Source organism: Zonotrichia leucophrys, chromosome 7, assembly GCF_028769735.1.
Source record: "Zonotrichia leucophrys gambelii isolate GWCS_2022_RI chromosome 7, RI_Zleu_2.0, whole genome shotgun sequence".
Classification (NCBI taxonomy): Eukaryota; Metazoa; Chordata; class Aves; order Passeriformes; family Passerellidae; genus Zonotrichia; species Zonotrichia leucophrys.
This window is the reverse complement of record NC_088177.1, coordinates 31,560,748-31,586,056: the sequence shown is the minus strand read 5'-3', so window position 1 is coordinate 31,586,056 and position 25,309 is coordinate 31,560,748. Positions and strand designations below refer to the sequence as shown.

General features: G+C 44.8%; 1 long non-coding RNA gene across 1 annotated transcript; it reads right to left on the bottom strand.

Moving 5' to 3' along the window:
* Positions 1 to 6,191: 6,191 nt before the first annotated feature.
* On the bottom strand, positions 6,192 to 24,366 carry LOC135450522 (uncharacterized). The gene is made up of 5 exons (XR_010441088.1): positions 24,308 to 24,366; positions 15,817 to 15,895; positions 7,419 to 7,572; positions 7,209 to 7,328; positions 6,192 to 6,659 (listed from the first exon to the last, which is right to left on the bottom strand). It is a non-coding gene; the product is annotated as an uncharacterized LOC135450522 (long non-coding RNA).
* Positions 24,367 to 25,309: the final 943 nt, after the last annotated feature.

Genomic DNA, 25,309 nt, shown 5'->3' with positions numbered 1-25,309 from the left:
GGTTAGGGGAGCACAGTGACCACCTGCATTCCCAAGTTGGACAGTCCTACCAGGTAACAAAAAGTTTCTCACAGTTTCTCTCAGGAATTCCTTCCTTTGCAGAAGGGATCAGGTTGTCTGCAAGACGGAGTTGAGTGCAGGCCAACTGGGTTAGACTGTGGCAGTACTCAGGCTGCTGAACCTGAAAACATTTCCAGAACCAGGAATCTGTCACCTCACACAGGGCTACCAGGTTGATGAGCAAGCTGTCTCCCTGCTATCCAACTCTCTTTTCTGGGACTTACTTGTCACTAGCACGGGATGTCCCCAGCTCACACCAGGGAGAAGAAACTCAATAATTATGGTTTAGGCAATTAACCTTTTGGACTCCAGCTCTAATGGGGCTACTGCTGACATCAAGGAAAGGGATAAGGGATGTTGTGGGATCAAAGCTTGCTAAACCAAGGGCCAGATTAGCAGAATTATAAGGCATTGGAAAATTATATCAAATATGATTTATAATCATAGCTGTTACAGAGCAGATCCAATGAAAAAAAACAAACAAGTCCTTTGACAAAAATAAAGGCAGCTACAAAATAGCCTTTCTGAGGCACTAGCATTCCCATGTAGGAGTCTGAAACCAAATCTATACTGCAATGAAATAGTTTTCTGCAAAACCATGCTGCAGTCCATTGGCTAGGTCATGCTCATGAGCTGAACTGTGACTCTGGGATCTAAAGGCATCACTCACTTCTGTCAGAGCAGTGTTAGTAGTTGTGAAGCAGGAACCAGGGTCTGATCTCTGCAAAGGGATGTAGACAAGTTCAGTCAATATATTATTTGCTGTGTCTACACTGACAGCTGGATTGGATCCAAGCCCCCTGGCCACCCTCTGATTTACTGGAGCCTTTTAGTCACTGCATTTCTGCTTTAGCTCAGTGGTGAGCCAGAATTAGCAAGTCCTGCTGAGATCCCCAAAGAAGGGTTGTGGTAGGTCAGAGCAGCTGTAGCCATGGGGAGAAAAGGCAGGTTTCTGTCAGTGTCCAGCCAGGTATTGTGGCAGCTCTGTGGGAACATTTTCCAAAGATAAACTAGGTAAACATCTCATTAAGAGCCTTTCCTGTTGGCCATCAGTGGATACTCACTTTCTCATCTTCTCAGAGAAACTCCCATACTGGATTGCCATAGGACCAACATCAAGTCCAGCTACGCCATTCCTGCTGAGACCTGTCTTGGTTCATCATGTCACAGCCAGCGTGGCCTTCCTGCAGGCTCTCACATCCTCCAGTCTGGAAAAAGACAGCACAGAGTCAGGGCAGCAAGAAAACAGATATGTCTTAGAAAGTCTTCCTGAAGCTTAAGTAAAACACAGTGAGCTGTGAACCCACCCAGGGGACACTCAGACTGATCACACTCAAAGCTCAGGCTCAAAATCAGGCTGGAGCAGAACATCATGTTGGTGATCAGTGCATTATTACACAGCAGCTGGGCTACAATAATTGCACTCCTCCTTAGCCTTGGAACAGCCCAGAAAATTCAGCATGGCTTATCCCCAGGAAAAAGAAAGGTTTCATCAAGCTTCTCCAGTGTCAAATTAAAACCATGTGAGCAGAGGGGCAGTCAGCTGTGCCCACCTGCCTCCCAGTGACATACTGAGCCACTTGAATTTGGAAAATTGTCTAAGCCAAATATTTCATGGTATTTCTTTTAATGTGTTGGAGTGTGTTTACCATGTTAGGCTGTGTAGCTCAGGGCTGTTTTGGGGTCTGTTATAGAGCATAGTTTGTTAAGGTTCCTGTGCAGGTGCTGGGGAAGATCACAAGCATTACCCATCATGACAGGGACACATGCACCTCTCCTCTCAGCCCATCTCCCCAGCCTCTCCAATTGTACAGGAGTGATCCCTGTGCTGTTTTATACATTTTGAAACCCATTAAGGCTGACTCTTATGCAAATGTAAGTGTCTCATCCTTATTAAAGGGGACGTTTAACTTTGAGCTCCTGTAAGAATATGTGTGTGCTGTGGCCATCCAGGAGCCTCTCACACCTTCTGCCAGCTGAGACAAATGGGGCATTTCAAGCAGCCACCCATCTCCTTCCCTGTGAGACCATGAGCTGTTGGCACAATGGGCTGAGGAAAGCCAGAGCCATACTGACACCGACTGACTTGTTCTGTGCCTGCACCAAGGAAGGTTGCACAGACATTTTAATCTTCATCAGCACAGAGCCCTGCATCTGGAAAAAAAAAAATAAAGCACAAGGAAAGGGCAGAAGAAGCCTGAAAAATTAACACAGGGACACCTTCCCACCCCTGTCTTTTCATATGAGGAAAGGATGTTCTATCAGGACTGTAAATGGAGCCCCCAGTTGTGAGAGATGCTGAGATGTGCAATTTTCCTTCATGCTCTGCCTCTCACAGCTGCCACTAAATGATAGTCATGGAAAGTTAAGCTGTCATCCCTTTCCTGGAGTGATTTCCATTTCTTTTGCCTACATGTGGCACTTAGGGACGTGGTTGGCAGTGTTAGGATAATGACTGGACTTCCAACCTAAGCTGTTCTACAGCTGTATTTGGTCACATTGCACTGTTCATTAAGAGATCTCAAAAACCTTTTTGAAAGGTGGCTCCTGGCACTGACATCCTTGCACAGAGGGCAACTGAAGTGTATTGTGGTGAGGGACCTTGCCTGTGGTCCCAGGGATTAGGGGTAATTGGAGATGGTTTTGGGTTTTGAAGCCTCAGATTAATTCAGGCTGCATAATCCAGGCTGGTACTAGGTAGCTGCTGGCACTGTCAGCTCTTGTTCCTGCAAGGAAATAATTATTTGATCATGAGATTTCTCATACACATATATCTGGCATGTACACATGGAATTAGTTATAACTGCTTCAATTCTAAGCCACATGAACTCATTAAAATTCATTCCAATTAATGCCAATGAGCCGAAAACAAACCCAACACCTGCAAGCCAGAGAGAAATCAGCAGTTACAATACTTTACATATGTCACCCTACCTTGGAAGTTCTGCTGGAGCTTTAATGTGCAGGCTGTGAATTGAAAATGAAAATTTCTCTGCTTAGACAGATCTTTACAGCTAAGGAGTTGAGAAGGTTAGGGAAGCCAGTGCACAATTAACCTCATGTGGCACTCTGCATGCAGCTGGTCCAGCACTACTTGCACAAGTTTGGAAATCTTTCTCTCATCTTACAGCCAAGGAAAGTGAAGCACAGAGGGAAAGGCACAATGGCACTAGAATTGTTCTCCTGTGAGTCCCGCCTCGAGGAGGAACATGCACACAGGTGTTGACTTGATCAGGGTTGAAGAGGCAGAGTCTGCAGTTCCACTAGCCCACACTGCTTCATCAGGGAGCTGGGAGACAGGAGCATCCTAGAAAATTATCTGCCAAAAGCGGGAACGTGCTGGTGGTGAGAGCAGCCTGACAAGCTGCTGAGGTGCAGCTGCAGCCTCTGCCCCAGAGCTCTATCCATCAACTACAGCCCTTGGGATGGGGAAGAGAGCTTGAAAGCACCAGAGCACACAGGTTATTCTCAACAGCCCCAAACATCACATCCTCTCCCAGCTCTGCCTCTGTGCTAGAAGAGATAGAGCTGAGTCCCCTCCACAAAGCCATCTCCCTTCTGAGGGTGCTCCAGAAGGGTTTAGTCATGGGGACCTCACTTCAGCCTCATGCACAGGAACATGCAAGTTGCAATGACAGCACTGTTTCTTTGTGCCACACAAAATCTGGGCTGATGGAGCTTCTGAGACAGGAGACCAGAAAACAAAAATAAAAGATAGAAACTTCTGAAATCCATGTGAACTATTTCCCATGTTTCTGTAGTGCAGCAGCACTTCAGAGCAGAGCGTGCCTTGTGTTTGTTCCCTCTCCTATCTGCAGTGTTGATATTTGCTTTAATGATTTTTTTTTTTCATTTCTTCTCTAGGTGTTCACTGGGAATTGTCAGCATCTCTTTTTCCCTACCAAGAGTGAATGAACCACAAGTGCATTTTGTATTCAACTTAACAGACTGATTGGCTTTAGACTAAGTTTCTCTATTTCTCACCTGACTTTCATTACCTAGAATAAGATGGTAAGTCAACCTGAACTGAAAGTAATTAAGGGAGTTTTGGAAGGGGAGGGTAACAAAATAAAAGAAGAAAAAAATAATTCTCTCTTCAAACACATAATTGTACAAAAATAACAGAAAATGCAAATGACTTATAGATGTGCCAATCTGGCTCATTTGTTGTCACTTTGAAGATAGTAACTACAAAGGGCTAATATTTGTAATCTAGTGACACAGTAGTACTGCTGAAGTGTGCTATTTAGCATCTTCCAAAAACACCTCCTGGGTTGGTCTAAAAGTATCTGAAGGAAGCTCACAGGTCACTTCTCATTCAGGCGTTCCCCAAAATATCAAATCAAGCAGGATATGGGATAGATTCATGTGAGTTAACATTTCAGTTCTTGGATTTCACACAAAGTCAAGTACAGCCCCTTTGCCAGCATGACTGGCTGCAAGCTCAAGGGTATATGGTTTTAAGAGCTCTGTTCAAGGCCAAAATATTTCAAAAGTACCTTGTCCAAACTTGGATCTGCACATGAAAGGCAGGATTTCTTGTGTAGCCATTACCAGTATTAGCAGCTTTCAGTATTGGTAGATTAAAAAAGGTATCCCAGAGAGCTATAAGGGATATCACAGAATAATAATGTTGGAAATTATCTAAATGTATTCAGGTCTGCTTTGGGAAAAAACCCAAACAGACTCATAGGGACAACCTGAGTGTTGAGAATGCCACTTTGTAGCTCTAATTACTTTGTAGCTCTAACTACTTCATCCAATAAAATTTCTCTTTTCAACAAGTGCCATTAAAACTCTGGTGGCAAACATTTGATGGCAAACCAGGAATGATTTTGGATAAGGATCAGGGAGAGAGCAGACAGCAGGGCATGGTACACTTTTCCTCTAACACAATATAAATTACACTCCTTCAAAACTCACTCAATGGCGATTTCAGCCTAGATCTGATGCTGCTTGAACCACAGGAGGAGATAACAGGCTCCGTACATGGCCCATCAGTCCCATTAGCAGTGAGGGGAAGCAGCAGAGACAAGTGGCATGACAGCAAATTCCCAGGAATGAGGCAAGGACCAGCAGAGCTCCTCCAGACCAGGAGGAGGGATACATGGCACCAGCTTGTTCAAGTCCTTACCCCTCATAGCTGATAAATGCCTGCCTTTGAATCACCTTTGAGTCACTCATCTCAATAATGCTTCCCACAGAGCAGAAGGCTTCAGTGAAACAAGAACTAATTTCTGACATGGAAGACTTTCTTCATCTCAGCAGCACAACAAATGAACTAAAGATAAAAATTGAGCCAGGGCTTTACTTTGGGGCAGGTCAAAAGCACAAAGGTTTTCCTTTCCCCAAAACTTATAGGGTGGCTGCTGTGAGATGTCCATGAAAGCAGTGGATTTCTGGCCACTGTGTTTTACTCATGGTGCATGGACTGGAACCACACTGGATGTGTGTCCATGGCCTTTGGGGACTTTTGAATGAATGACCATGAAAAAATATTTTCTCTCATTTCCAGATAACTGTGCACTGCAGGGATTTATCCTCTAAACAAGAAATTTATCCTCTGAATAAGCTTCTCTGTCACATTAAAAATAGTGAGACCTCTTAAAACAAAGAGGAATTCAGCTTTGAGTAGTGTTTTTAAGCATCCAGCATCAGGAAAGGGGATAATTTATGCATCAAATAAGGAGCTGTCACTTTGTTCTGTGATGGTGAACAGTGTGAAATTCATCACTGATGCTGCCTCCCAGCAGAAACTGTAGGGAACATGGATGTGAGTAGAGTGTCCTGGGTAGCTGGAGTGTGCAACTTGCATCTGCATCCAGTTTCCTGTCAGGCCATGAGACTCCAGCATGTCCCTTGGAAATTTCCGAACAAGAATTTCCATAGATGAGAACCAGGCAGAGGATACAGGTGTGGAGCTGTCTGCTCACCTGGATTGTTTATAGGCTCTGTGTTTGCTGCTGCTACCCACATGCTTTCCTGCTGGGTGAGAAACAGTCTGAACCCCTCCCATGCTGGGTCTTTCATCAGTGTCTAAAAAGGAAACTTATCCAATGTCTTGCTTCATCAGGAATGTGTTCTCTTCTGAGTTGCAGCAGAAGAGCAAGATCTGGTTTATCAAAGCTGCTGCAAGATGGTAAGAGCCCTTTATCCTCATAGGACATCTGGCCTCCAGTGATAACAAAACCATTTATTAAAATTGAGTCTCCCACAATTACATGGTGGGCCATTATTCAACTTTGAGAAAGCAAATAGTAACAGTCTATCCTAAACCCTACCCATACACACCAAATGTATCTATTTCTCTACCATGCATCATTAAAATCCTCCTGTCCTCAGGCTATTTCTAGGGCACAGCTTAATTTCCAGCTCACGTGACAAACAGCCTTTGGACAGCCTGCCACGAACCTGTGTGTCCTCTGTGCATTGACAGTGGCCAGACAACCCTTTCCCACTACCTGCTAATTTCGAGTGATGCCGGGCCCAGCTGAGCCAATGGACATCAGCTGTTCAGAGCAGTACTTCTGGATGCAGTGGGGGTTGAGATTTTTAGCAAAGACTGTCCTTTCCTTCTACCTCTACAGCTGTCCTGTGACCTAAAGGACAAAAAAAAAAGCTTAATTCTTTTTTCATTAATTGTTTTTTTAATTCAGTGGATTCTCTGATCCTGTTCCAGTGCCTTTGCACGGACAGTGCTATCTGTGCAGCAAAGGTAAGGACCAGGAACAGCAAGAGGAAGGAAAGGTTTGAATGCCTGACTCAGTATCATCATGAATGCTTGACTTGGGAAATCAAACCTGAATGTTCCCACCTGTTTCTGAGATTTTAGCAACCCTTTTAGCTCTAATTGTTTCACTGATGACTGTAATTAAATCAAAGTATGACAATTGTCCCCAACATTTATTTACCTGGAAGCTGGCTGCTTGTGCTTCAGGCCCAAAGAAAGGCTGTTGCGCCCACCAGTTCCTTCAGTATTTAATATTTTTCTAGATATGGCTCTTGATCTAATAAGAAAATCTATTATCTCTGTCTGCCAATTTTTATCTCAAATATTTATGGTGATTATGTTACATGGGGCTGTAGAGTTACTTATCTGTCAATATATGCTCACTAATTTATATGTTCTTTTTTTTTTTTTCATTTACCTGCAAGGCTGATTTTTCCTATTTCTTTTAAGATCCATTTAGCAATAGATCTTCTTTTATGACAATGTTTCCAAGGCAGGTTTGGTGCAGAAGCAGAGATTCCTCCTCCTCACTTTCCCTCTAAATTGTGTAAGTGCAAACACGGAACAGCTATAGAACTACATTAAAACAGCTGGTCCCACATCCCACACCCCACTTGGTGGCTCCTACCTTCAGAGAGCTGACCTGAAGTCCAGCAGTGGGGAAAAATCCCACCCCAGACCAGATCCTGCAATTCTGAGCAGGACAGACAGAGCTGGCAGCCACGGTGGTCTCCTCACAGAGAGTTATCTTCATTAAGGACACTTCAGAGTTAAATTCCAGGCTAAATAATTTTAAAAAGAAAAAAAAAATCAAGCTGAAAACATAGCTAGGGTTCAAGGGAAAGGCAAGACAAGAATTCTGGTAGGGACAAACACAAAGCCCTTGGGATAATAATGGAGGATCTCCTATCAGATCTACCAGGAAATCACCTATTTGACATTATGCAAATCTTATAGAGTCAAATCCTGAAATATTGGGCTTATCAAGGTGTAGTCAAAAGGCCATTCTTTTTATTTTTTTTGCTTTTAGTGCTGTCTCTGTCACACAAGAAACTCATGAGATCATAGGCCCTATACAGGCTTGAGCAGAGCCTCTAGCTGGAGTTTTACAGATTAGAAAATGTGTGAGGGAGGGGATATCAGCCTTTAAGGGTGCCTGAATTGTGCTCATGCAGGGAAGCAGCTCCTGGCTGCTGGGAGCTTTATCTTCCATGCAGCTCCTTCATGCTCCTGGGGAGCTGGTCACCCTTTTCCCACTAGTCCTATTTCACAGTCTGATGGCCAGTTTGGTTATTTTGGCAATGTTTCAGCACCCTTTAAGGTTCTTCCAGCTGGGAAAAATAGAGAGAGACTTTAAGGGAAAAAAAACAGCTCAACAAAAACCCTGTCCTCTTTATTTCTGTAAACACAAAAGCTCCCCAAACCTTTGATTTGGATTTGCTTTTAGAGGATGCTTGCATGTCTGCAAGGCGCTGCTGGAACACCAGAGCAGAGCAGAACGGACCCACATGCTGGGCAATTACCCAGCTGCTAATTCCCACAGCCAGAGCAGCCTCTGATCTGGAATGTGCTGGAAGGACAGGAGCTGCCAGCCGCTGTGGGCACAGGGGGGAGCTTTGTTCCTTTCACTTCAGAGGAGCCATTTCATCGGGGCACCGCCAGCCAGTGGGGCAGCCCTGTCAAATGCAAACCAGCAAGGAGCAATGCCTATGAAAAAGAGAGATACCATGAGAACTCTTGGGAATAATGAAAGGCTCGGACAGGTTGCTGTGATTGTGCAACCTACCCGGGGCCTGTCAGCTCTGATAACAATGGCAGCCATCAATTCCTGCAAAAATGGCAATAGCATGAATTGGAAATTGTGAAGAACCATTTAGGGTCGAAATGAGATTTTCTTCAGAATGCGTTTGTCGGCGTGTTCCCATTCGCTTGAAAAGCTCTGGACAGATCAGAACCAACATGAAGCAGCCAGGGCTGGGAGGGTTTTTTTTGTTATTATTCCTCCTCCTCCTTACAAAGCAGTTTTAAATGCCAAGAGCTTTCACAAAACAACAGTGGTTTCAGAGCTGCCAAAGGGCAATTTGAAAGTGAAAGGTATTTTCTTCAAATTACCTTGGAAAATGATACATGTTATGAAAGGGGTTTACTTTTTGGAGTGTTAAAGAGATACCAAAAATCCAATTTTATTCTCAGATTATGGAGGCAGGCAGTAGGGGACTGTGAAAAATTGCCAAATATCCTCTTTAGATTCCACAGATGTCTATTTGCCTTTCACTGACACCTACAATGAGGTATCAGAAAGAACTGAAAGGAACAAAAGAGATGTGGTTGTTTGGAAAATCTGTTTTGTTAGAATATTAACAAAAAGAGTCAGAGCTACCCAATTGTTACCTATTAATAGTGAGAAAGAAAGAACTGCTTGAGACAATGCTGGTCAAAATCCCTGGAGAGACAGGAGCTACAAGAAATTTTTGTATTGGTTAAAGGAAGGTTGAGCCTGAAGAGGAAAATAAGTCTGTGACCCTCTTTATCAGCTTTAGATAACAGTATTTAGAATGCAGGTTTTTAATAGGGTTTTCTCCCCACACCCTTTGGTGCACGGAAAGGGGATTTTTGCCTTTTCATTTTTCTGAACAGCATGACATCTATTATTCCCCAAGGGAAAGAGCAAATCAAGTCAGCCTCTAAAATGTATGTTTTCTAACTTGTAGAATGGATGGATGGAAAATAACAGCACAGGTCTTTGAAAAAGGAAAAGTGAGTCTGAAATCTGAATAGGATGAGCATAATCGCTGTGTTCAGTGCAGAGGAGAAGGCAAACCTCAGGATTGAATTTTGCCCCAAGATGAGCAGGGAAATGTAAACCTGAGGATGGGTTCAGTCCTGCTACACAATAGACTCCTTTTGCTTATAAGTCCCAGTTCTATTTTCCCTCTTTCTTGTTCTTGAATTGGTTTTTATCCTTTAGAAAAAGATGGATCAGTAAAAAAAGCTACTTTTTGAAGAGCCTAGCACGCTTAGTTCCCAGATAGTAGATATTCCTTTCTCTGAAATCACAGAAGAATTCTTTTCTCCTCTGGTCCAGGCTGACCAGTGACAGCTCTGTGGCAGAGATGATGCTCATTGATCCAAGCCCAAATGTGACAGTAATGGATGATGCCCTCTGACAACTTCTAGGAGACAAATTCTAACTCAGCTAAGAGCAGTCAAATCCAGCTCCCACTGGAGTCAGGGGGTCCACACTGTGGTTTAAGTCCCTCAGCAAGCACCTAGCAGCCAGGTGAAGAGGTAAGACTGGTGAGAAGTGGGAAACCTTTTCCATCTCTGTTTCTTGAAAGCAGAAAGTGCTTCCTCTTCCCAGAGAGTCCCTTTCAGGTGGAACCAAATCTGGTGCACCCTTCCCAGAGGACTGTCCCCTGGTTCCCCCAGTTGGGACCTTTTGCCTATGCCACAATCCCCACTGGGAGCATTTTAAAGCTGGAGTCTGTAACCATACAGAATTTAAGATGCTCAAATATTTGCTTTGCATAACAGGCAAGGAGGCACAGCCTGGGTTAGTGCTGGCTCTGAGCCAGTAGAAGCAGGGGCTGAAATCATAGTTACCTCTGACTTTCTCCTCCATCTGTGACCCTTAAAGGGACATCTGAAATACAGGAGCAGAGCTGGATTTGTGATTTCTTTGAGCTCCAAGACTTGCCTTTGAGGGAGAAAGATTGCAGCATGTGCTACAGTGAAGCACACTGTGTTCATACAATCCAGAATATTGCAAAGAACCATCAGGAAGAGAAACAAGCTTCCAACAGCAACTCACTGCATTACTTTTAACTTGTCCTTTCCTTGCCAACCAAGCTTCTACAAGTTCAAGAGCGTTCACTGGAGAATTTCTTTATGAATCAGAAAGGCCAAAAGAGAAAAAAGGGGAAAAATTGTTTCACATTTCCCATTGTTGCTTGCTTTACTATTGAGGCTTCAAAGCAGGCTTTCAAGCAGGTGGCAGATCTGTGTTTTCTGAGGCTGAAATATACATGGGTGCACACACACTCTCACAAAATATCAGTCTCTGTCAGCTCCAATGAGCTCTTTCTGCCTGTGTTTTTCAGAGAAGGCTGAAAACCATGTCCTTCAGCCCATGCTGCAGTGAATTGTTATGCAGCTGAGACAACAGAGTCAGATTAAGGGAGATTGAAAGCTTTTGGGGAGAATTTGCTACCTTAGAAAGATTTGTGAAATTTACAAAGCCAAACACACCAAAATCAGGAGCTACTACCTTTTAGAAAACAAGTCCTACTTTGTTTGTAAAAAACATCTGTGCATGTATGCATGCACATGGACATCCTCCCATTACCAGAAACTCTCATTGTACCTGCTCTTTGAAAGCCAAGATTTGTTGCTTCATAACTGCTCCATGAAGTTGCTAAGGAGAAACACAGCTTGCTTTGGGAATATGGCATTCATGATTCACATTGGTGGCCAAATTATTGCAGCTTTGGGGGCTGGGGGCATAGAGGGGCCCTTTCCTTGGGTGGAATATTGAAAGCAAGGCAGTTGATCATTTATGGCAATCATGTTTTACCAGGAGCCTCACCCAGAGAGGGCCTGAGGGCTGGTGTGTCACAGACATCTTTTATGGAAAATCCTTTCCTTAGGATTTTTCCTCCTGAGAAGCCTCAGGAACAAAATGTAAACATTGATTATCTGCTGCTGTGGAATGCAACAGGTGCATCTGTGATTGGCCCATGTTGGATGTTTCTAATTAATGGCCAATCACAGTCAGCTGGCTCAGACAGAGAGTCCGAGCCACAAACCTTTGTTATCATTCCTTCCTATTCTATTCTTAGCTAGCCTTCTGATGAAATCCTTTCTTCTATTCTTTTAGTATACTTTTAATTTAATATATATCATAAAATAAGAAATCAAGCCTTCTGAAACATGGAGTCAGATCCTCACCTCTTCCCTCAACCTGAGACCCCTGTGAACACCATCACACTGCTGCTCCTCTGGCTGCTTCTCAGCCTCCCTGACTACGTGCTGCTCCCCACTGGCAGCTGCAACTGCCGCAATTTTTTCCCTTCCTATTTTATCCTCAGACTGCTTTTTCAGTCTTACCCTGTATAGGCAACTGATGCTTTGCTTTACAGTGAATAACATGTTTTGCAGGTAGAGAAGACAGCCTGGGGGAAAGAGCAGCTGCTTTTCCAACCAGAGTCTTCGGGGAGCATTTGTTTGGAGCTGGTTAAACCCTTGGGTACCTCCATCACAGGAAAGCCCAAAGACACCAAACTGGAGAGCTGGATCTTGGTGACACCCACGAGTGAGTGGCTCTGGGCAGGAGCCACTGCTTTTTGGTGGTGCTTGCACACAGCAGTTCCAGTCCAAGACAAGCCTGGGTGTCCTGTGCCATGCTTTGGTTGTCCCCTTCAGGTCATGGAGTGATGCAAATTCTGCTTCCTTCCTCTGCCAGGGGATTTCTAATCATTTTCATCAATATAATAAACCATCTTTCAGTGATTAATTCCTGCTGGAACCAAAAGGTTTAACCCTTCCTCCTGCCCTTGCTTCCCCATCTGTCACCTCGGGTGGCACAGTGATGAAGAATGCATTAGAGCCTGGGAGATTCTCACAAGCTAGCAGGATGCAGGAGAAGGCTGGCACATCCCCTTTTGGCCAGCTGGAAAAGGAATGCCTTAAAAACAGCTTGGGGCTCAACATGTGCTTCCAGAACAGCAAGAGCATGTGCTACACTATTCACCCATCTTTGATATTCCACTTCTATCATCATCACAAAGAAGTAATCGATTAAAAATTAATATCCCAGCTCTGAGATAGCAGTATTATTTCCTAATAAGTTTCTTGCCAGCCACTGCAAAGCAATAAATCTGACATGGCATGGTCATAAGAGGGAACATATAATCCTTCACCCTCCTTTTAAATATCTACTCAACATTCATCCCCATGCCTGTAGAACTTTCCAGGTACAGGGAACCTTGTCCTTCCTTCTTAGGCAATATAAGGAGCAGCAGTTAACAACAGTTAATTGTAATATTTGTCTTGAAACCTTTTGCAGTATTTGGAAACATCATCATCATTAGAGACCTCTCTTTCCCCTGGGGTGTTTAAGCATCACCATCTACTCACTGTCCAGCAATTATTTTTGTGTCAACTCCTGGCAGTCTTAGAAGGCTAAAGAGTGAGAAAGGTCTCATATCCTGAGTTACTAGTAGTAGGACCTCCATTCAACCACTTTTCTTTAAAATTTCTTGTCCAAAACATTCATAACCCATAACACAGAATTTTATCCCATTATTTATTCTCTCTAAGGTCTTATTCTTCCCACAACAAAAAGATGCTGGAAGCTGATACATTCCTGCCCCAAATCCTCATGCTAAGAGCTAGAGATGGGGTCATCTCTTATTACCCCAATACTTCCCCAAATCTAACTTCTGCAGTGCTCAGGCTGAGTCATGCGTCCCACAGCCTCAACGCTCAGCATTCTCAGGCCATTTGCTAAGTACAAGCAGACTCTGTTCAAAGCAGGGCATTTCTAGGCAGAGAGGGGATTTAACAATCAAAGGAGGAAACAGCAGCAGTCAAAAGAAAAAAATATTGACTTGTCCATTGTGAGCTGAAAAGTCTAATAATAACCAATAAAGTTCCTCTTCTTTCCTCTACTCCCCAGCCTAAAATATGTCTGCTTTTCAGATTAACTCATTGCTACTCAGGCTCCCTGCCTTCATTCCTTTAATGTTTAACACAATATATTAAAGCAGAAAACAATGCCCTCAGCTCCATTTCAGGAAGCACTATGAAGTAAAGTATATCATAATCTGCTTCTTTATCTTTTCTCCAAGGGAATCTTTGCTCTCCTTCCCTCATAAACCTTCCTAGTAAACTGGTACTGCTGATCATCTCCTGCTCTCTGTTGGACTGGCTCTGCTATTTGTTTCTATTTAATATGGAGTTTTTTGCTTTGACCTTTTTGCTCTGAGGTTCAGCCCCCAAAGTCCCAATAGCCATTAAAAAAACACCAGAGCACCTGGGGTTTGGACTGAGCACACTGTGCGAAGTCTCTGAAGAGCTGGAGACCTTCACTCACCTCCAGCTTCTGGACAGAGAATGAGATGAGGAACCACTCATGGGGACAGACCTGTCCCTTGCACAGTGTGTGCATACACCTGGTGAAATTGTCACAGACATTTTTTATGAAAAATCCTTTCCTTGGGATTTTTCCTCCTGAGAAGCTGAGAGGCCTCAGGGACAAAATGTAAACAATGGTTATCTGCTGCTGTGGAATGCAACAGGTGGATCTTTGATTGGCCCATGTTGGTTGTTTCTAATTAATGGCCAATCACAGCCCAGCTGGCTGGAACAGAGAGCCAAGACACAAGCCTTTGTTATTGTTCTTTCTTTTTCTATTCTTAGCTAACCTTCTGATGAAATCCCTTCTTCTATTCTTTTAGTATAGTTTTAACATAATATAAATCATAAAATAATAAATCAGCTTTCTGAAACATGGAGTCAGAGCCTCATCTCTTCCCCAGTCCTCAGACCCCTGTGAACACGGTCACAGTGAAATCCTTCCTCCAGCAGCTCAGTGTCCCCCAGGTGCTCCTGGCAGGGTCTGACAGCCCCAACAGAAACTGGATTCCATTTCACACTGGGAAGTGGCAAAGCTGAGAGCAAAGATGACCAAGGGCAGAGGGGGGATGCAGCCTCCCAGGTGGCAGCCAGGCTGCAGCACAGCAGCACACAGAGCCCAGAGCCCCTGTCTCTGAGCCCTCTGCCTAAACCACAGGGCTATTAAGCTAATAGGCATTAGTGTATGATTTTTCCCACAGGAGCATTTATTTCCTTGTGTGGTTAACTGCTTTGTCTTGTGTTTCTCACTGTCATTGCTGTGCTGGCATTCTGCAAACCTCCTTATTTGCTGTTCTTTGCCCTTCTCTCGTGGGTTTCTGTCTGCACTGGGATTGAGGTAGACTGAGGTGTCTTTCATCTCACCTGCTAAAGTAATGATGTTTGCCATGAGAGAGAGGGTTTGATCAGGGAGAAGGAGGGGGTGGATTTAGAAGGAGGAAAACAGTGAAAAGAACATGAAGGAAAAGTAACTCAGGCTGAGAGCTGAGATTGAAAATGTTGGTTGATTTGACATCTGATGCTTTGGAGAAATTCTTGGCCATATCTCCTAAGCAGGAGCCTTTGTGCTCCCTTTCTGGCAGCAGCAGGAGAGACACAGCAGCAAAGACCTGTGCTGCAGACAGTCAACAGAATATCTCATCCTCCAAAAAAGCAACTGCTGTCCTTGTTCTGAGGGATAAAATGCCCTGCCTGGATTTTGTGGGGTTTGCAAATCCTGGAAAACTGCATTTGGCTCCATTTCATATATTGCTACTTCTCTTTATTTTTTGTGCTTTGCCTTTCCCTAGTTCCAGCCAAGCAGTCCCTATAGCCTCAGTAAAACACCCCTGCTGTTTATGCCTAGGGGAAGGGAACGCAGGAACAGACAACAAGTCTTCTTTCTGATGGAGCTGTTTCCCTTTAGGCAACTCAGGATTTGATTCCACACAGCCATGGAAATACAGAAACCAGATCTGGGGATGAGTGGAGATGTGCCCATCCCTGTGTGGAGATGTGGCAGGACCCTGTGACCTGCCCTGCCCAAGCACTGCTGACACTGCTGTATCAGCACAACCAGCTCACAAATGGCTCAGAGTTACTTCTTCCCTGTACAAGGAGCAGATCCAAAGCACAACAGGGGAAAGGAGCTGGTGAGGGAAGCCTCCAGCTGGATGAGGAGAAGAAATAATGATTCAAACTCCAGCTAGCTGCCCTGGGCAGTACTAAAGCTCAGGGGAAGCCCTGATGCTGTCAAGAACAAGTGGAGATGCTTTGCTTCCCAAATCACCAAAGCTTCAAGGGTATTTCAGGCCTTAAACCTGCCACTTCACCAGGTTGGGATGTTACCTCTGAGGCTGGGAGGTATTAATGAATAATAGAGAAGAAGCGTGGAGATACACACATGTACTCACCTGTGTGCTGTGGCACCCAGCAGGATGCCTGTGACAGGACACCTCCCTGCCAGGGCTCCTGAAACTGTCCCCTGCAAAGCTGACAGAGAGGCACTGTGAATAGCAGTGAGTGGATTTATCATTCATATATAGACACATAAATGGATTTCTAAATCTCTTTATACATCATGAGGGCTGCCTTGTTTCTGTCTGGGGGCCCCTGGAAACATTTACATGTTCTTGAGCACATGGGCCACAGGTTTCACATAAAAAGCACAGAACATCCACACAGCAGATATGTTGTCGGGGAAGAGGTAACAGTACAGCTTAGGTACCTTATGTCAGACTACACTGGAAATCCAGGAAAAATGGGGAAAATTCTTAACATCAAACTGAATAAAATACCTAGAAGAAAATGTAATGTCCCATTGCCTTTATATTTATTTATACTGCTGTGTCTAATTAGGTAGGTGCATAGGTTATACGGGATAAATAGATTTGACAGATAACAAATTGCACAGGAATATAAATGAAACATATTGAGTAGGCAGATTTTGTATCATAGATCAGCAGCTTGAAGCTCCTCAAACCCATGAAATTGTGTCAATCACCCCCAGGAGACAGGTCAGTGCTGAGAGCACAAATGAAACAGCAACCAGCACACACGAGGCTGTGTCTGTTCCAGATCCGTGTGCCACTGCTCCCTCTCAGCCAGATGATGTTGGGATGAAGAGCTGTCACTCAAAGGTGACACTTTCCTTTGGGACTAGACAGTGCTAACAATCAATGGGGTGGCATTTTATAGTGTTCCTTTCCAATACTTCCTACAGAGGTTACACGCTTTTCCTTTCTACCACATGCAGCAGAAATGTGTGTTTGGCACATGTTGTCACTTGAAATGCAAAAAATAGGGAAAATAGAAATAACCTTCTTTTTCTACATGGCAGTGATTTAATCTTGCCAGATGTGAGCCCAAACTCAGGCTTGCCATAAAGCCACTTGAATTCCAGCACAGTGTGACTGGAGAAAGAGAGATGTTACCAAACAGGGACTTTTCCAGAGTGCCCTTAATTAAACCCAGCATGGCAGGACACAGACTTGTGCAGTTTGCATCTGTGGACTATTTTGTATGAAACCCCTGATGCTGCTTCTGGGGATACAACTCCCCTTGTGTCAGCAAGAAAATGGAATAAGCGCAGGGAACTGTGCAAACCACAGGGCAACACTGCCACCCTGAGCTGCTCCTGCAGAGCTGCACGACAGCAAGGCTGCAAGGAGTTCAGCTGCCCAAGGCAACAGGATCTTTGTGAAAGCCATGAAGAAAGCTCTCAAACTGCTTTTGGCTTCAGCCAGACAAGCCACCAAAGCGGAATGGATGTATCTTATTCCTAAACCCAAGTAATGTGTTAACCAGGCATGGCACCCATGGCTGTGCTGTCCTGATAAAAGCCTGTCAGGTGTCACTGTGAAACCAGTCCATCAGTCCAGATTCCCTGTGACAGAGCCATTGCTGGGCCTCCCAGCCTTCCTCACTGGGAGAAATGCTGCAGTTTAAAAAAAAAAAAAACACAGCATGGAGTGTTTGAAGGACAGAGACATTTCTTGGCATCATGATATAAAGTCCCACACCTGGACATTTATCTCATTTATCTGCAAGCTGGGGCAGTGTTTCAATCCTGACTGTAGGATCTCCTGTCTCTCCCCACAGTGAAATCTCTCTTCTTCCAGGGCCACACTTCAAGCATCCTTCCTTGCTCGCAACCTGCCTCCTGCAGCCTTCCAATGGCTGAGGGGCTGTGCTGCTCCCAGGGCACCTGGCCACCTCTCCACAGGGACTCTGCTGCTTTCTCACAGGAGCTGAGCCACCTTGAAGGAAGAATTGCGCCCTTTACACAAGCACGTCAGTAACACAGCAGCCCCCTGAAGTGTTGGTGGAGATACCCTGCCTGCAAAGCCCTGTGCAGCGCTCAGCAGGCTGACTCTTTAACATCAGGCTGAATTTAGGAGAAAAAGGTGTGCTGTTCTTTATAATGTGCAGGTCAGTGCTATAAATCTGGCTTTTATAAGTGCCTGGTGTGATCAGTGCTTTCCCAACCTTTCAGTGTGGCTATAACCAGTCCTGTGGCTTTCACTCACCACAGGGTGTTGCAAATGAAGTACTTTGGTCCAGCAGCCCAGGCACTTTTACATCACAAAAATTTGCTTTGTCACAGAGTCCATTAAGGGGAAATGGTGCTGTGCTGCAAAGCAAGTCTTCTGTACCCCTGTAAAATCATATCAATCTACCAGTCTCACTGCTGGGAGTGACTGCAAACAGGCTGAGGGAGTTCTGCAGAGAGCCAGGGCTATTAAGTGCTATTGACTGGAATTTCAAAAAACACAGGGAGTTGCTGGTTCTTTTAAAGTCCATGTTAATAACTATAACACACACACACCTCCCAGCTCCTCATCAGAGAAGTTGGCCTTGTCTTCTATTTGTACCACACTCCTGGGTGTGATCCATCCTCAGACTTTTATACTCTGAAGAGTGGGTGATACAACTTGCTCCCCATGGTAAGAAAGCAGAAAAGAAATAACAACTCTGGCAGCTGTAGGGCTTTATCCTAATTACAAAACTCTTTTCCCCAGCTGAGATGGAGCCTGTTATCTTTCTCCCATCCCATCCCATGGACCAGTGACACCTGCAAGGCAATTTCCAGCCACAGCAGGAGACAGGATGCAAGAAGCATGCTTCTTGCTGGGGCTCCACAGCCTCCAATCCCACTCCAGGTTTTTTCCCCCTAAACTCAGAGCCAGGCTGCAACACTGCAGGGCTGAGGTCCTTGTGAGCCATTTCTGCTGAGACAGCAATGCTTTTCCTCTGCAGAAACAGCTCCATGGTGGCAGGATCACACAAAAGCCCCAAATGCCACAGCAGCAAGTCCTACAAGAGCTGTAAAGAAATGGTTTGCAAGCAAGGACTCACCTCTGTCAAAGCCAGCTCCTGAGGCAGCCAGGACCCTGGCTGTAGTAGGAAAGCAAGATCTGATTGTCATAAGGAAGAATTGAGTCTGGAAGAAGCCATTAGAGAAGGGCATTACTTGTTCTCATACCCAACAGCTGGTAGCCCTTTGCCATGTAGTCTTGAATTTGAAGAAGCAAAGTCATACAGTGCTGTCCCTAGTAACACTGAAAGACACTTTGTCCCTTCTACAATGGCTGTTATGAGACACATCTTCCTTCCAGGTGGTCCCAAAAGGAAAATCAACCTCTAAGAGACATATCATGCTAGCCTACCGTGATACTGCATCTGTGACAGGTTTCCTGCTGAGAAAACATGAATAATATTACTTCTGGAGATGAGAAGAAGTCCATCTCATTCCATGGGAAGCCCAATATGTTAGTGATTTCTGACAGAAACTGGACACAGTGGCCATCAAAACCTGGTCAGGCACTAAACAGGACATGGGGTGAGAGACCTATAAACCAGCCTCAGCTGCTGTGCTCTAAGAGCCTGGAACTCCATGACCTGCTCTGGTTATGCAGAAGTCTGGGGCAGGGCAAGGACCAAAGCCAGCCCTCCTGAAGCCCATTGCAGCTGAGCTTCCTTTCCTGACCCACCTACCCTTATTTAGAGATGATCTTCAGTGTTCCAGAGGCAATCCTTCGTCAATGGCAAGGACACCAAATTTACATTTATCTTGTTTACTCTACCCTGGCATTGGGTATTTCTGTAGCTGCCAGCTCTCTGTGACACATGACCAACATTCTTGAAAATGGGACTTCTCAGAAGTGTCTTGGCACCTCTAAAAGGAAAACACCCATGATTTCAGTAGGATGTGGGCACGAAGGCCTCTCAGTCAGTCCCCACAAGTATTTATCCACCTAAATACCATAGAAAATCCAGCCCAAACATCACACTGCAGCCTCCCACTATGATGTCTGAATAGTTGCATCATTGACATGAAAATGTGCAATTTCCCAGCTGACAGCTGCTTCCACTACAGCAGTGCCTACGTTTGTGTGAGCATCAAAGGGGGACAGCCCTTGTACATCATCACATTTGGCCAGAAGATAACTAAGCAGCTATCAAAGCTGAGACATGTAACAACACAGATAACAGAAGGTGGTTTCAAAGTACAACAAAAATCACCCTGTTCCCCCTCATTTTCTTTTCTTATTCTTCCTTTTTTTTCCCCCACTCAAGCAACTGCCTAGTGACTACCTCACACCTGAAGGCAGTTGAAGCAGATGTGCTTTAGGAGTGCTGCTGCTGTGGGACATTCCATGTGCCACAAAGGCTTGGCCTGGCTGCCTGTCCTGCAGGGCAGGGCCACTGGAACATTGCTCTCTGATGCTGTTGTGCCAATGTGTCCCTTCTCCTTGAGCTATGGAAATCCCAGTTTTGTTTTCTGCAGCTCAAGCTCAGCAAGTGTGATGGTTGGCACCATCCCTTAGCACAAAACCAACCCCACAGTTATAAAACCAAGCTGGGTCTGGTCCTTCCTGGAAGGCTGTCATGGTTTGTTGAGGCATCCATGTCCCTAAGATGTGAAAACTGCTTGGATGAACATTACTGTGCACAGGGAAGGGAGATGCAGGGGTGGCTTCAGTGCTGGGCACACATCCTCTGTTACCCATACACACAGAGGCTGCAGCTCAGTTGCTACAGACTCCCCAAAGAATGGTGCAGCCACAACAGCAAACACCTGGGGAGGCTAGGTCTTCTTCAAGCTACATTTAATTCCTTTGCTTATAAACCTACACATTAATAAAAAGGGGGTATTGGAAGAACCTTTCATCTCCCAGTGCAAGTGTTTCAAGAGAGCATAAATGAGGCCTTGCAGGAGTTAAAGAGCACCAGAACAGCAGAAAGTTCAAGTGGAAATGAAAAAAAGTCATTACAGATTAAACCGGCTGTGTAAAGCCCCCAAAGCTTAGAATTAAAAGCTTTTAAAAAGCTTTGCATGGACTCACTGACTCATCAAAATTTAAAGGCAGAATTATTCCAAAGGATATGCTAACAGACTTTTAACTCAATGATGGAGAAAGAAGTGGAGCAGGAAAGGATTTTTTAAAATAAAGAAAAAAAATTCCTTTAAAGCCCCGATAGACTTGAGCTGGTCAAGCTGCTGATAGCAGCACTGCTGAGGGGCTGCAAATCCCATCTTCAGTGAGGAGCATCAGGCAAATGCACAGCTGGGAACTGCTGGGAAGGGAAGGTGCTGCAAAAGGCTTGAGCACACTGGATCCCTCACTCTGCCCTCTTCCAAGCAGCTCACCTCTCCTGGGCTCACAGCCACAATGCCTGAGGTAGAGGTCCCAGAAGGTCCTTAATCCAAAGGAATTCATGCTGTATCCTGTGCTGTATCCACAGCTGCATCCAGCAGTCACAGCACCAGGAGTGCTGCTGGTTGTGACTCTCAACATTGGCTCTCAGCAATTGCCCCTGTCCTTCCATGCTCTTTCCCCTAATAACTGTGAGCAGTGTTGCATTTCTGGCCTGGATAGATATTTCTTGAGATTCAGAAACAGAGGTACAGACAACCCAACTTAAACACCTGAGAAACCTCCATAGAAAATTTTCTTTTGGGCATCTCGATTCCTATTGAAAAGCTTGGGATTTAGCTCTTTCTATTTCTGGATATGTTAAGAAGATCACAGCAGTTTCACTTTCTTTCCCCTTGAGTTTCTCAACACACACTAAAAGCCACAGGATTCCCCTCTGCTGCTGGAGATAAAAATGGTGCAAGCCCAGGGCTCTGCTTGGGAGTGCTCCATATCTAAGCTAAGCAAAGCTGGTCAACAGGTGCAACACCTTACATCAAAAAAAGAGAAAAAGCTTAATTAACAAAATTTTAGAATTTGTAGAATGCTTGTAGTAGAAATATTATTTTCTAATGTTTTGATTTTCTACTTTTCACTTCCACAATAGCACTGTGTTATTTAAATCAGGAAATAGATGTTTATAATAAAAATGAAAAAGGTGGAACAGGAAAATACAGAAAACAGGAGTTCTGTGTTTGGCAGACTGGTATTGTCCATCAGCACACTGAAACTGAGTTTTAACTTTTAATCTCAATTTGCTTTTAAGGCAAATGTGAAAGTCTCATGCTCAGAAATAAAAAAATTTCTTTCTCAGAAAGAGAAAATCAAACTTTTGTTTTAATTCCAATCCACATTCACTTCTACATCACCTTCATCACCCAGAGCTTATTGTATCAGAACAATAATGGCAGAGGGAGACCCAATTCCTGGCTTTTGCCCAAATTTCCAGCATTAACAGGCAGTTCTTAAGAAAGCTGCAATTTCTACAAAGAGACTTGGAAAATACAGAGCTTTCTGAGTTTGCTGCTGTGGCACCTTTGTGTAGCCCAGGATCTTTGAGTTGCACCTAACCCTGTTGCAGATCCCACAAAAAGCCCACATAAGATAATTCTGCTTATAAAGGGCTTGAGTATGAAAATTAACCACAATCAAGCAAGAGGCCACAAGAATGACACCTGGAAGGAGGAAGTCAAAAACACAGTCTAATTCCAGGCAGAGAAGGCTTTCCTGGCTGTCTCACACACTCATCAGGAAGCCATTTGTTTATTCATTATTATTATTATTTATGATAAATGAAGTGTGCTGTAAACCCAAGGCCGGAAGAAGCTGTGCAGCTGGAATAAGATGCTCCTCAGATGGCTGCTCTGGGGAGACTGAAATGTTTTTGCAGAGCTAATTGCCTCATAAATTGGTTTTATTCTCCTGGCTGAGGCTAATGTCTTCTTTTAAAGTTAATAAAAAGAACTCAATTTGCTGATTGTTCTGGACTGGTACTAGCAAAAAGAGCTGCTCAGGGACTCTGGAAGGGCCCAGACAATTCCTCAAAGCCATTGCAGCTTGGATGCTAAGTGGTGACAAGCAAGGTGTTCCCTGTCTGCTATTTAATCTGCTTTGCGGTGATGCTGTCACGGTGCGTGCCTTGGGTGTCCCCAAAAACCTTTGAGAGGGAGAGATTGTAACTGACAGCCTCCTGCAGCAGACCCCAGAGCTGGGATTGAGGGAACAGAGCAGGTGTTTGTGCCAAAGAGTGGGATATCAGCAGGCATGACGTGAGCCCGGGTCCCAGCAGTGCTCAAGGCACAGCAGGCTCCTCACACCCCGCCTTCCATGGCCACCAGCCCTGAACTCACCACTGCCAATGCACCCCTCTGCAGGTCACAGTCCCAGCAGCCCCGCGGGGCTTTGTCAAATGGAGCCTGTGGAGTCGCTCCTGAAGCTGGCACACCCTGCAAGCCCCGTCACAGGCAGGGCTGTGTCCTGCCCCACCACCCCAGAGCCTGGTGCGTGTGGAACTGCACCAGCAGGAACGTTTTTGCCCTGGTCAGGTAAGAAATGAGCTATTCCCAGCTGTGATCCTTACCTACCCCGATATCCAGAGTGAAGTGTGAGCTCCTTACAACACATCCTCCCTGCCTTTCCATTTAGGAAGAGAAGGAAATCCCGATCCATGACCATGGCACGTGCAGTGCCTGGATGCTGCATGTGATCATTGCAGACACACCAGCTGCAGCCTCCACTCCTATGGGACCTCTTTGATAATCTGAGATAAATGAGAATGTCACAAACCTACAGCTTCTTACACTGACACAAATTTCCCCGGAGTTAAGCAGGGACTGACTCTGGAAAACTTGAGCTGAAAACTTCAGCAGAGATCCAAGGAGGATGCTTAAAACTCAGTGGCCCTTGGCCCCTCATGCTTTGAAAGGATCAAATCCTCTGCTAGTGCTGAGCACAGGGAATTCAGCTCTGATGCTGAGCTTAATTAAATAGAAATATGAAGTAAGAAAGAAGGGCTAATTAGATAGAAATGTAGAGTTAGAGGATGTGAATGCTGATTAACCTAATAATAGACAATAATGCTGTTAAAGGGAGTTAAATGGATTGCTTAATGGATGGAATGATCTATAGTATATAATATATAAAGTACTTAACAGTAAACATTTAATTACCTCTCCAGTTGCATTTTTCTTTACTGTGTGGAGAAAAAGTGCTTCATAAAAGAGTTATTGGATGGGAGTAATTTACAGTCCTGCAAAAACATCTGTATTGTAAGGGAAAGAGCAACAATTTGTCAGAGCCACAGCAGAAAGCCTGAGACACAGTGAGCAGTGGTGGAGCTGCCAGATAGGGCAGAACAAAGCAAGTTAAATGCCTGCCCTCCTGGTATGGTACAGCACTGCTTCTGTGGGGCAGGAGGCACAGCCTGCCCCCGTGTGCCTCCCACAGGAAGGAGGGATTAGGAAGCAAAGATGGATGTGACACTTCACGAGATGGCTCCAGGTGAAATTCACTGAGGATTTAGGAAAGTGCCCACTTGTCACAGAGGAGCAAAGCCAGCTTCTGCTGTGTGCTATGGGGAAAGTTCTTAGAGGGCTGGAAGCATCTCTGGTTCATGTGACCATCAAGTGCAATGCTGTTGTAGTTATATTGCATGAGTTCTATTGCCATTACATTACAAGGTTTCCATATCACTAGAGTTTTGTACCTCCTTGATGTCTCTTGCAGGCAGCTCCTCCAAGCACTGACTCTTCCTTTTCCTCACAGCAGCCAACTGACTCCAGTTTCCCCAACCAACCAATCCACTCTTTTATAACTCTTTTCTTATTGGCTACAGCTGTGGCCTGTTAACATGAGGCCTGCTCCTAATCTTTAATAATTAACCCAGCTGCAACTCTTTAGTGATAAGATTATTTTCTATACTACCTTTATTTACTTATATTCTATCCCCCTACACAATGCCATGGCCCAGCCACTAAAACCCTGTGCCTGCTCCCAGCACAAATGAGCTTTCTTCAGTTTGAGCTTTTCCCAGATTTCCCCAGGGGAGCCAGCCAGAAGTCTGGCATACAGAAGGTGTTTTCCAGACCTTTGGGATGTTTCATACTGAGACAGGGAGCTCGTGGATGTCACGAGTGCCTCCGTGTGGCCAGCTCCCTGCTAAAGCAGCATCGCCCTCAGCAGCAAATACAGCACTTTCTGCAAAATCAATAGTCAGGTCTCTCCTGGAGGCCTCTAATAGAGAAGTACACAGGCAATCCTGAACATTAGAGAGGGGAAGTCACTCCAGGAGGCTCTCACAGGTCTCTGAATTGGAGATAGGAGAAATTACAGTCTGTGGCACAGGGGTTTCTGTATCTGCTTCACTTCGGCTGTAATAGGCATCATTGTGACTGTCACAGAGTGTGCCCTAAAGGGGCACATGGTCATGTCCCTTTGGGACACAGGACAAGGCTTGCACTCCTTACTGGCAGCACAGCAGCAGTCTCAGTCCCATCACATTCATTTCACACCCTGGGCTGTATCATGTTGCTCAAATGATGAAAACGTGTGCAATTTAATTTCTATACCTTGCACTCCTGCTAGAGCTTTTCTTTCTCCTATCTCATTGCTAAGCAGCTGGGAGAGAGGCAATCATTTGCACTTGGTGGAGCTCAGCCCTCTCCCTGGCAGGGTCACTACTGGAGAGGATTGCTTCCTCATCACTTGG